Source organism: Chenopodium album, chromosome 9 (assembly GCF_948465745.1).
Source record: "Chenopodium album chromosome 9, dcCheAlbu1.1, whole genome shotgun sequence".
NCBI lineage: Eukaryota > Viridiplantae > Streptophyta > Magnoliopsida > Caryophyllales > Amaranthaceae > Chenopodium > Chenopodium album.
This window is the reverse complement of record NC_137842.1, coordinates 52576278-52589484: the sequence shown is the minus strand read 5'-3', so window position 1 is coordinate 52589484 and position 13207 is coordinate 52576278. Positions and strand designations below refer to the sequence as shown.

Genomic DNA, 13207 nt, shown 5'->3' with positions numbered 1-13207 from the left:
ACCCGTTATTTGAGAAATGGGGTATGTTTAGTGGGTATCAAACAGACCTGTCATGTTAGTTAACGGGTCTCTTCGCTCTAAATTTTTTTTAAAAAAAATAAATTGGTTTTTTTAAAATTTTGAATTTTTCGTATTCTACGCTTTATACGAAATACGAAACGGCAGAAAATTCATTCTACTAGAAGTATATTGTAAGTTACACTTTTTCTTGTTTTTTTTTTGTAAGTTACACTTCAAGAACACTGGAATAATAATGGGATAAATAAAAATTGATTTGAAACAAAAATAAATAAATTAATTAAAAAAAAAACAACAACATAAAATCCCAGCAAATTAAAAAAAAAAAGAAACAAAGTTACTAAATTTTACAATTGTAATTACATCAAGGCTTGAGTATTCATTCCCTCAAAAAAAAATAAAGAAGGCTTGAGTATTCCATTCTCTCCCTTCGTTTGATAATTTTGTGAGATGAAATCAAGCAATCTGACAAAACAAAATAATGAACCATTATAATTTACAAAAACAAAGAAAATAGAAGAGCACTAAAAATTATTATAAAAAATCACCACTTTACAAGCAACTAGAGGCCACAATAAATCCAATTTATAAAAGCATACAATTATTGCAACCATGAAATCAGTATTGTACTCTGCATGTATGTTCATCGCAATTAACATCCAATCAATCAAAGAAATTTTCAATAAAACATCGAAAATAACAATGAAGAACTAATTGTATATGTATTTACTCGGTACTATGACAAAGACAATGGATAAAATTTGTCTAAAAAAAATTAGGATGAATAATTTTTCAAAGCCTTGAAGATCCCTTGAAGATCTAATAGTATAAATTATTCGATAAGAATAATACCTCACCAATTGAAAAATAGCGAAACAAAATCTTATTTACCAGAAAAAATGGAGGTATTCGCCATTGAAATTAATGAGTGTCGGTAGTATTTATATTTCTTCATATGGCTTGTTTACCACATCTTCATATAATTAACTTGGCATTTTTTTTGAAAACTGAGAAAATTGAGAGGAGAAAGAGCAAGCAGGAAGCTAAGGAAGAGAGAGTGACGGCGGAACAGGTTCAAAGAGAGGATGAGGGTTTTAGTTTAGAGTTAGGGTTTGAAGAGAGAGAATGACTTAAATAAAAAGAGGCATTTTATTGCATTCAAGATTCAGGAGTAAAGGTAAAAGACCCGTTAGATTTAACAACGGGTCTCTTATATCTATGGTTTTTTTTCTAATACATATAAGAGAACCGTTATAATTAATATGTGATCTTTTATACCTAACAAACCCGTTATTCAAATAACGAGTCTTTTATTAGGGGTCTCTTTTTCAAGTTTTGTAGTAGTGGTATTCTGTAATTATGTTGTTATACTACGTTTGAAGATGAGTACATCCTTGGTATATCAATTTAAGATACTGAAATTAAATTGGACACAGTTTGATTATATGTTATACTAAGTTCAATCTAATTAGCCTTCATTTGCAGAATTCCATTCGCTAGTACTAGCCTAATGCTCTGTATGCGTTGCCTCTAATAGATGTTCCCTGTCAAATTGCAGCCATATAAACTGGTGTTAAAGATGTCTGTAATGAATTTGCGCAAGCATAGTCGAGCAGTCTACGATACCAGGGTGCCCAGACCAAGCACAGTTGCAAATAGTGTAAGAAATTGGTAGTGAAGAATGCATTCTATCTCTGCAGGCAGTGGTCAATTATAGTTTGTGTATTGGTAATTGCCGTCATTTTTTAATTTGTATTGTAATTACAGAGTGCAATTGAGGATGATTGTGATTCCATGTCAAGTTCAATAGAGGTTATATTCTTTGCGATTGAGGATTTATTATTTGTACACATTTAGTTAAGGCATCACATAATTACTGGATCAATTGAAACAGGTTGCAAACACCCCGAAAACGATGGCATTAACTCCAGAATTATTTAAGGTATATACATTATTAAATGAATTACATTATTACAATTTTAAAAAAACTAGGGTGGATATTAATTATATCCATAACGTTTTAAGCAGCATGACAACATTAGCGTAGGAGGTGTGGTGAAAGCAAAAGGAGAAGTATTGAAATATCATTCGCTGTGTAGTCGTAGGGTAAGTTATGTTATTTTCATAACTCTATATTTTGTTTTGAACGACATTGGTTATTTTGTGACAGCGATAGAAGAATTAGTGAATCTTAGTACATATATTAAAGTAATTAATCTTGTTAACCATCCATTTCAGCCTCCCAATATGAATTGCAGAATTGAAACATTTGGACGCATATGCCAAAGGTTTGATGATAAAAGAAATAGGTGGGTGAATGAAATGGGTTTCGGAGGGCTGCTATATTTTGCTTCGGGTATGAATCTCCCAAGACAATTGGCTTACTGGATAGCTACAAGGATCGATCCAATCTAAAAAGCTTATTGCACCAGATGGGCGAGTGTTTAGATTTTCAAAGATCTAGGTTCAATGGATCTTAGGAATTCCCTGTAGATCGAAGCAAGTGCCTTCAGTAAAAAAATATGACTACTGATGTGCATGAGAAGTTCCAGAATTTGTTAATGAAATACGGAAGATCATGGTTGAGTAAAGTGAACATAGACTTTAAGCGTGTGTACAGCTCAATTGGTATTCCTATAACTACGGAAATGATGGAAAGGCTAGAAGGACATTTTGATCTAGATGAAGAAGAAGAATTCAAGTCTTTATTCCTAATTATAACATTGCATTTGGTGCTGTGTCCAACCCAGTGTCTCCGTGTAGCGGCTAACTTGTTACCTACACTTTCCTGTGCGATGGAGTGTACTCAATATGATTGGTGTGAGCTGGTGTTAAATAAACTCATGGATAGTGTATCCAACTTTGCTAAGCGTTTTTACGCGAATGGCTATGCCGGTGGATGTGGTGGATGTACAATGTTTGTCGTTGTAAGTATTGTTCTGTTTTGTTACGAACGGTTTGTTGTAATTTGGCCTGGATGAAGTAACATTTTATCCCTTTTAAATTTATAGACGGATTTTTTACCTAGACCGATTAAATTGGGATCCAATCGATTGGAACACACTTCCCCGGATCAAGGTATGGACAATAAAACACATAGGGATGGCAGCTAAAGATGATCGTTTTCCCTCTGGTGATTATGGAAAGTTGGGGGGTAATATGATATTAAGGCTTAAACTTGGTCATGTTAATGATGATCTTAACAATTTATCAACTTTTAACTATTTTCAATATGCTGGTCTTTAGTTACTGGACGTTGCTTACGGAGAAAAACACCCCGGAGAACCCAGGGACACAAGTCCTTACACTTCGTTGCTGCACACTGTAAGTAATTATACTCGCACAAGCAGTGATCAATATTTATTAACGATCTGTTTTGAAGCTAATAATTGATATGTAATTGATTTTGGTTGATTTTAACTATTTGATATTCCCATGCCTATGATCATGATTGTGCTAATTTGTAATTAATTTGTTGACAGGACGTCTCAACCATTGTGGTGCCACATAAGGGTAGGCGGAGAAGGGTCGTTGTAGGCTGTGTCAAGAGGCGACAAGAGGCTTGTTTAGCTACGGTGTTGACTCTTTATTCCCGGGACGTTTGACCATGGTGTAAGGAGTATGCTATTTCTTTCATTGTACCCTTTAACGTTTTACTTAAACATTGCATACTAGTACGTTTTACTGGTTTGTAATTTTAGAGAAGCATGTTTGCATTGATAGGGAAGCCCATTAAAAGTAATATAATTTAAATTGATTTTTCATTAGACACCTAATTGTAGGGTTAATTATAGATAAACATGTGTTAATTTATCAAATGTGATTGTACAAATAGTTTTTGTATTTTTTAAAAATTATGATGATTTAAGTGATTGGCACCATAACATGCTAACATTTTACTTTCGGTCTTTTTCTTTTTCCTTGGTATCTTGTATCCTCTTTTGAATCGGAAAAAAAAATATAAATAAAAAAAAAAACATGCTACTAAATTCGCGTTCAATGACTTTGAACCCCCTATCTGGGCCCAGCGAATATGAAATTCAGCCCATGTTGTAGCTTATATGCTGGCCAAGATCAAACCTTAAGTAAACCGGCCACATAGTGTGGGTTGCAAACTTAAAACCTAATCTTCAGATTTTGATCACATAGCAATGTCGGGCCCAACTCACTAAACTCATAGAGTACTTTATATATGTTGGGGCCATTAGAAATAATAGAAACAAGAGTCAACATTAGATCATAGAAGAACATAATCCATAGCAAACTTGAACAAAAGAAGTACATAACACATAATTCATAGCAAACTTGGAGCCTCAATTTACAAGTTACGTAACCAACAATTGACATCCGTTTTCTAGGACGTGGTCTACTTTCAACTTAAACTTGCTATAGACTAATCACCGCGTAACCCCCCACACAATGCTTTTTAGACAAGCCCACCATATAGTACCAATGAAATTTTTGACATATAAATCTAGCCATCTGGATTGTTACTCGAGTCTCACTTAGTAAAATGATGTCAGGTGTATGGACATCTATGAGATGCTTGATGTTAACAAAAAATGATTTCCTGGCCATATCATAGCAATTCCAAGCTACAATACGATATTTACTATTATCGTGATGACCTTTGTAGTCCATATTTAAAGTGGTCTTAATGGATCTACCATCCAAAGTAGTTGCACTCACACTAGTGCTTGTGAATGATATGCTGCCTATCTTAAGGTGCACGGGAATAATAATTAATTTTAGGTCATCTAAGTCACTACTTACATGTAAGGAGTGTTTACCTTCTGGTAAGTAGCACGACTCACGTACACGGGGTAGAAGGGATGGCAGGTTAATAATGAATCGTAAAGCCTCTGGTATAATATGCTTGTAACCATTACCCTTTTTGCCACCTCTCACTGATAGGATATGCCTTATTACATATGTTAGAGTCGTTGGTAACAATGCTAGGTCGGATAAATCGGATACATGGGCAGGGAACGCAACACCATATTTTCCAATGCATATTAGGTCTCCTGAGAAACCCTTACTGCTACAAACTCTCTGCACAACAATTTTTGCGTTGACAACACTAACAGGGATAGTTCCATTTTTGCTTATCGCATGTGACTTGATTTTAGCAAGAATTCCTCTTTCCTAGAAGCTTTGGCCTCCTAATTGTTTAGGTGGTTTATTATTTATTGTTATTGTGTTTGTGACTAGGATTTCTAAGGGGGCATGTTTTGTAATGTCACACAGGAATTTTTCAGGATCAGCTAACATGGACATGTGGTTCAAACGTTTTTTTAACTTTGATATTGTGAAGGGGAACATTTAAGAATTTCCTTTTCATTCTTCCAACGAGGGTGCGGTGGATTATGCGAGTGTAAAAGGATGTATATCTTCCCACTGGATATCTCCTTTTAAATACTAGAGAAAATGGCGAGTTTGCATAAGGTTTCCCGCGGGTTTATTTATTTTAATTTTTATTTTAATACAAGCTACAACTTTAGTATAAGATCAAGGAAAAGGGAATATATTATTACACATTTTTAATTAATTGGTTGGAAGTAAGACATGTCAGTAGTTGGTTGGTCAAATATTGATTTGAGTCAATGGTCAACCACGGATGGCCATTAGCTATAGCCTATATAGGTTATAATATATTAAGACTTTAATTATAAAGACATTTACAAAAAGAAATTGAACATTTAATTTGCAAATACTAATACAAGAGTGCAACAACTGAATGTTAGAAATTGAATAAGTATGTCATTAGGTTTTTTTTTTTTTTTTTTTTTTTTTTTTTTTTTTTTGTTTTACAAAATATGAGTTACCGACTTACTGTGACTCTATCTACCTTTAATGTATAATTTATTGACTTATTTTTTTTTGGAAAAAGGGCATTACTCTGTTGTCATATACAAGTACTTCGTATTAATTTTATATAAATAGTAACATTAGATTACAACGCACCCAACACCACCACACAAATAATTCCTTGGAAACTCTTGCATTCCATTGAGTAGGCGTCGTTCGAAGTGCGCCTACGTAAAAGCATGTGTGAATATGCTTGGCACTCATAGGAAGTGGGAATTGACATATACGATTAGGGACAAGGAAAGTAGGGAGCCACCAACAAGTTTTTAAGGAACTTGTAAACCGTTCACGGATCATAAAAAAAGGCAACCACGATAAGGGACAACGTTAGGCAACAACGATTGACCCGTGAAGGTTACACCCCATTCATAATCCATGAGATTACTAACTCCATATGGTTCGGAACCACGAAAGGAGGATCGAGGATGATGGTACGAAGTGAGTCATGGAGTCACATTCGCCCGTAATGGCCTCTACTCGATTCTTATAGTGAAAAATGATTTCTGCGATCTCAAAGGCATACAAATAATATTGAATTTGCTCCAAACTATTATTAAGCTAAATTGGTTTAATATTAATGCAACACATTATTCTAAAATATTTGTGATCACTTGATTTAATAACAAGATTAAAAAGGATCCTTAGCCGGTTGTCCAAATTATCTTATTAGGCATGATTTTCAATTACATATTCCCTTTAAACATGCAATATGGTTATCATAAAAATAATAGAATAAACATTAATATTGGAAGCAATTCAACAATAATTCCAACAAAGAAAATCGTTAGAAAAATAATAGAAATAAAAGGAACATAATTCTTACTTTGATTATGTTTGTTTGCAACTACAAAATAATAAAGGAGTTAGTAACTTCAAGGAAATAATAATAAAACAATAATTAAATTAAATTAAATTAAGTAGAGTTGATTTGGGGCCAAACCCTCAGTTATTTGTACCTTTCACGCCTTGGTTTAAGGACGGAACCTCGGGTTAAGTATAGACTCTTTGGAGTGCTTAGGGGAATTATTATGGAAAAATAAGGAGGCTAGAAATTAGGTTCAAGAGGGAGAAGAGAATGATTTTTGGTGTAAGGTGAGAGAGAATGATTATTGGTGCCCCGAACTGCAGAAAAGGGGGGTCCTATTTATAGGGAAAATGAGCAGAGGGAACACGCGGAACCCTAAAAAGATAAAAACCCTAAAAAATAATACCGTGTCACGGCAAAGAGTACCGTGACACGGTGGCAGGCACCGTCAGACGAGGGAAGATCCCGTGACACGGGGAGAAACTGAGTGACGCGGGAAATAATTAGGTTACGAGAAGTGAAAACGCGTTTAGGGATTACGCGGAGAAAACACAGAGCAATCCCGTACCACGGGATGTGCACCGTGACACGGAAAGAAATGCCGTGACACGGGATTGTCCACCGTGGCACAGTGCAGTATGTCGTGTCACGGTGTAAAAAGTACGCGGAAATTACACGGAATATCCCCGTGTCACGGAATGGGCACCGTGACACGGGAAATTGCACCATGACACATGCAAAATCCCGTGACATGGGAAGAAAATTGTGCAGAATTACAAAACGGGGCACCGTGTCATGGGAATAAGCCCCGTGACACGTCAGCTTTTGCCGCGTTGCAGCATTTTTGCTGCTGCGCGGGAATTTCAGTTTTTTACCCGTTTTTAAAATAATCATAACTTTTGATCCGTAACTAGGAATAAGGCATATAATATATCATTGGAAATATTGTCAAGTCTAATTTTGTACACAATTAAAATTAAGTCAAAATGATATGTATATTTTAATATATGGCCGTTTTAGTGGAAGGGTGTCGGTTTTAGGCCGAGTTTAGTGTTTTGCTCATATCTTTTTCGTTATAGCTCGGAATTGGGATTATGATATATGGTTGGAAAGCTTATTTAAAGGCCTATCCAACAGAATAATAATTGGATCAAAATTGTATAGCCATAAAATCAGTTTCTCTCAGTTTTACGATGTGGACACGAAAAGTTGAAAATAGGTTATGGTTTAGGGAAATGAGCTAGAAATTGGATTGGTTCATGAAATATATTGGATAGAACATGGATTTAAGCACTCCAAAGATTAAATACTCAACTCGACCAATAATGGCGGTGAAAGGTGTTCATCAACGGGTTTGGTTTTGGGGAGACATTTTTAGATGTCTACACATTGTTATTTGGATTTAAGCCAATATATATTTCCGTTTTTAGCATCATTTTTTAGCATCAATATCTCCAAAACTTCAATAAATATGGCACAAACCACATCAACACCTAATGGCGGGCTTGTGTTTTGTACTTTAACCCTCCAACTAGCCAAGTCCTAGAAATTGATTTCAGCCAATATGAATACTTCTTTAAGAATAATCCCACTGGAACTTCTCTTACTGTGTTATCTCGTGATACCATCGGTGCGATTATGTTGAACCCAATAACTTCTACTACTGCTCAACTAAACAACCTCCTCATGTGTAGGTTGGATGGCACGCGTACATTTTGCCCTGCTCATATCCCCCACATTCATGACATGTATCCTATCTGTATTGACTTCCAATTGTTTCTCAGGTGCTGTATTGGCTCATTTCCAATGGACTCGTTTAGACCATCCCTTCTGCTTCCTTAAAACCATTTACTTGATCCTAAACCCAATTTAGATTTTCATTTATCCATTCTTCAACTCGACAAAAGACCCGTGCGCTTATGCATAAGAACATTCACCGACGGTTTTCAGCTTTTGAAAACCGCTACATTTCCTCATATACTACACTTATTGGTTGTCTATGATTCAGAGACCAAGTTTGTATCGGGCTACCATAGAGTTGAGTTCAGCCCTTTTCAAGGTGAGGCTGCAGAACAACTAATTATTCCAACGACACCAATTCCTACAACCGCAACAATTGTTTGTTGGAATGTCCTTGGTCTAGCAAGGACATCATTTATTGAGTATTTCCATGAGCTTCACTCTCTTCGCAAACCAGCAACAGTCATCCTTTTGGAGGCTCGACACATAATTGAGAACACAAACACGATTGTGTCTGATGTGCTTGGCGACTATAAGTGTCTTTGCATCCCCCCGGACAGTGTTTGCGGTGGAGTTGTTGTTATGTGGAAGGCTGATGTTATTTTCATCCAACAAAGGGCTGACTCCTTTAATGGCAAAGTGGAAGCATTAATCACGGTAAACACATGTGTCTCGCTCATAATATTATCGTTTAATGATTACCTCTACCTCTAATTCCAACATTTATATTTGAAATGATGTATTAATTATTAATTTATTGTAAGGTGTACCATCAATCAGGCGTAAATTGGACTAAACACTTGAATCTAACATGGAGCATCCCTCATGGCTGGTCTTTGTCAAGAAGAATTCTTATGTGTTCTTTCCCCGTCACTTTTTTTAAGTAATCGCTCTTGTTATAACTCTTTCATTTGCATTTCTCTGTAATGGTTGTAATTGTTTACTTTTTAGTAGTAAGGTATGATCGTGCTAGTAGTGATAAGACAATAATTTATGTCGGGGATATTCTACACCAAAATTAAAGCACCAAAATTAAAGCAATATATGTTTATTTCAATTTATCATTTTGAATTTTCATTAGATATATTATGATTTTTACTTCATAATGATAATACAACAACATTTACTTCAATGTATACATTTGATTGTTCTAGTGTAACGATTTAATGATTGTAACAAAATTTGAACATCAATAATCGATCGATTAATACACTAAAAAGTCATATTTGAAATTTCCAAAGAATTTGCATCAATAATGTTAATGGATCAATATCTTTTTTAATATTAATATAAGTTGATTATTTACATCAAATACATGTGTAAAAATGGTTTTATTTTTAATGTGTATCACTGGAGCCTCTTAGTTATATACGATATGTTCAAATTGCTATTATTTTCGATTCAAAATTGTAGAGTAACTAAATAAACTCAATAACAATGCAACCTTAACTGATTGACAATATCTTTGCCATTTCTTAATAACCGACTACATCGACACATAAAGACTATTTTATTTTCCTTAATTAAGAGTAGACAGATCCGTCCATCCATGCATACAAAGTAGAATATATAGACCCCAACAATCCAGCACAAACCTCATACCAGGCATCATTCATTTTAGAACACAAACACAATTGCAACAAATAATGTCCAACTAGTTATAATTATAACTTATAATTATAACTGAAAGAAGGCTAATTCTACTAGCTAAAGCACTATTCCTCTCATTCAAATTTGTATTTTGGTCAACAGTACGCTTCAGCTGCTCCCTAACCTCATTGATCTCATTTGAAAGAGCCATGTTCTTCAATTTAAGTTTTTTTTAACTTTTTCATGAGTTTTCTCCAATAATTTTGAAATATCTCCATCTTGATTTTCCTTAACCCATTCAAAGAATCTACAGTCTCTTGTGTTATCCTAGTTACAAAATCAATAAACATGAATTTGTTGATTAGTTTATTAAAAAAACAAAAATTCATGTAACAAATAATTAGATTATCAATATCTGCCAGTATGGACATCCAAAGAACCTTTTCCCTTCATTAACACCTCTTTTGACGGTTGAGATTCTAGCTGGAATACCATGGCCACACAGTACTTGCCTTACCAATGAAACGGAAAAAGCGGAGGAAGAACTCATAATGTCGTTGTTATTTGATTTATTTGTATGAGTGTAAATCCAAAAATAAAAACACACAAGGTTAACAATGTTCACATTCGAGTATTCGTCGTATAAGTAGTATAAGAAGCTCAGTAATTAATTACACAAATAGCGTAATGATTCAGTATTTTTACGAAAGGAAAAAAATTCAAACTACTGATAAATTTTGTTCCACAACATAAAGTCAAAACTTTGATTGCGATTGGTTATATTCGACCTTATTAAATAATCCACTTTTTTCAATCCAAATACATGTTTGTAGGGCCACGTGCGACGAAAATAGTTTGAGTACTTAATGTAAGGTTTAGGTTTTAATGCCTTTACTCCATTAGGGCCACAAAATGATCGTATAGACTTTATGTTTAAGGGCTGATTTAGTCTATTATATTGTATTCACACCCTGATTTGTTTCAACTCGTTCGAGTAATTTCCCAAAATTTTTATAAGAGAAGTACTTTAGTTGTATTATTTTTGTTAAGCAAACTTTGCTACTAACATTGTTCCTAAGCCTACATATTACGGACATATTAAAATACAAATTTGACAACTACATACTCCCTTGAAAAAAAAAATCATTAATAGTAACATTGCTCACACTAATTTATCAAGTGGGATTCTGTTAGATTCGTAATTATCTGATATGAACTTATATTTTCTGATATGATCTGTACTAAATGTAATTGAAATAAGTAAAATAAGGGGAACTGAACTAGGTCTGAACTCGTTGTCAATAAGTTCAACTAAACAGACCTTAAATATTTTCCAACAATAATAATGTTTTTTAATAATTATAATAACTCTATTTTGCATTAAATTGTTCTTCATTAGTAATCCTTTAAGAATCATATTAATTAGGTTTTTCAAATTAAAAAAAAATATATTAAAGGCTGTCATGTCGTAGTAAGTTTTGTTCTAGAAGATAAAATCTAACATTGACTTTGAACAACTAAATTAGTTCTTCAAGAGGTGATCTTTTTTACTATGCCTGTCAAGTCAGACACATGTGTGTAACATGTAAGTGCCCCATGCGATGAAAAAATATTAGTGACATATGGGTTTAGGGTTTGGGGCTTAGACATTACTTACAGAGTATTAATTACGGTATTAACATGTGTCACAACAAGGTTAATAATTATAATAATAATATTAATATAATAATAATATTTTATTATTTTTATTAATATATATTATTAAAAATATGTCAAAAAACCTACAAATTCAATCAATTTACAAGAAATTGGTGGCGGGAGCCGAGATATAACTTGGGCCCCCACCCCTCTAGCTATAGTGAACCCGATCCTGCTGAAGATGGGAGCAGTTGCACGAGCACTAATATCCTGAGTATTAATGTATGCATGAACCCGCTTAAGTAACGCAACATCATCCTTCTCTAATTCCCCCAACGAAAAAAAGGAGAAAAGAAAAAGAAATCATAGCCAATAGTTATGTGGCGTGCCCCCATACTTGTCCCTTGTCTGCTGAGCCGCCACAGACACAACCGCTTCTGCAAGAGTAGCATCATTATAAGGGGCAATAGACCACAAGACGAAAGAATCCTAACCGCAGCATTGTAATGTCCGTCATAAATCTTTCTCTTACACTTATTATTATTATTATTATTATTATTATTATTATTATTATTATTATTATTATTATTATTATTATTATTATTATTATTATTATTATTATTATTATTATTATTATTATTATTATTATTATTATTATTATTATTATTATTAATTTAGTATGTACTTCGTAGTTTTGTAGGGCTGAGGGTTAAGGGTGTAGCATGGGACGGGTACCTGTACCGTCAGCACTATCGGTTGGTTAGGGTACCCGATAACTAACATTATTAAAGGCCATTTAACTTCAAATTAATTATAGTTTAGCTCAGTTCAGTTCAGTGCAGTTAAGTTCAGCACCAATCAGTTTAGTTCAGCTCTAATCATTTCAGCTCATTTTAGTAAGTTCAACTCTATTCAATTCAGTTCAGTTAAGTGCAGTTCAGCTCTAATCAGTTCAGTTTAATTTAGTTTAGTTCGGCGATAATCAGTTAGATTCAGTAATCAAATTTGGTACCCTGATTTCATTTATCATCCCCATAAGGTAAGTGTACTAATTGAGTTGAGAATCTTGCTAGCACCTCGCGAGCTAATCGATCTTGACTTAGGTCATCGCTCGATTAACAATCGCCTTGAATTCCACTCAATACGTTTGGATGTTGCCAAGCACGACTTGGATGAGTTGAGCAAGCTCTAACTCCACTAGAATATCCCGAGAACAACTAAATACTTTATTTTAGTAATGTTGATGAATTTACAAATGAAGTTACCATGTTAAGCAAATATGATACATTGTTAACATTATAACTTTAACAATATATATATGTGTATATACAAAAGCATCATAAAATGAACAGAAACATAAAGGCATATAATTATAGAAGGGCCAGAATTTTAACGAGCAGATCATGAACTACTCAACTACACTCTTAACTTTTACGAACACGAGTCGAGCAGGTTTTATATGCTTAAAGCGTTAATGAGGAGCACGAGTTGAGCAAATGTAAAAGGTTTTATAGTAAAGTCGACCACGCTTATAAAAGGTTTTATAGT

At 34.1% G+C, this 13207-nt stretch overlaps 1 long non-coding RNA gene across 1 annotated transcript; it reads right to left on the bottom strand.

Annotated features, from left to right (window-relative positions):
* Positions 1-315: 315 nt before the first annotated feature.
* LOC145559857 (uncharacterized) lies at positions 316-1125 on the bottom strand. Its single transcript, XR_014093007.1, has 2 exons — positions 910-1125; positions 316-483 (listed from the first exon to the last, which is right to left on the bottom strand). It is a non-coding gene; the product is annotated as an uncharacterized LOC145559857 (long non-coding RNA).
* Positions 1126-13207: the final 12082 nt, after the last annotated feature.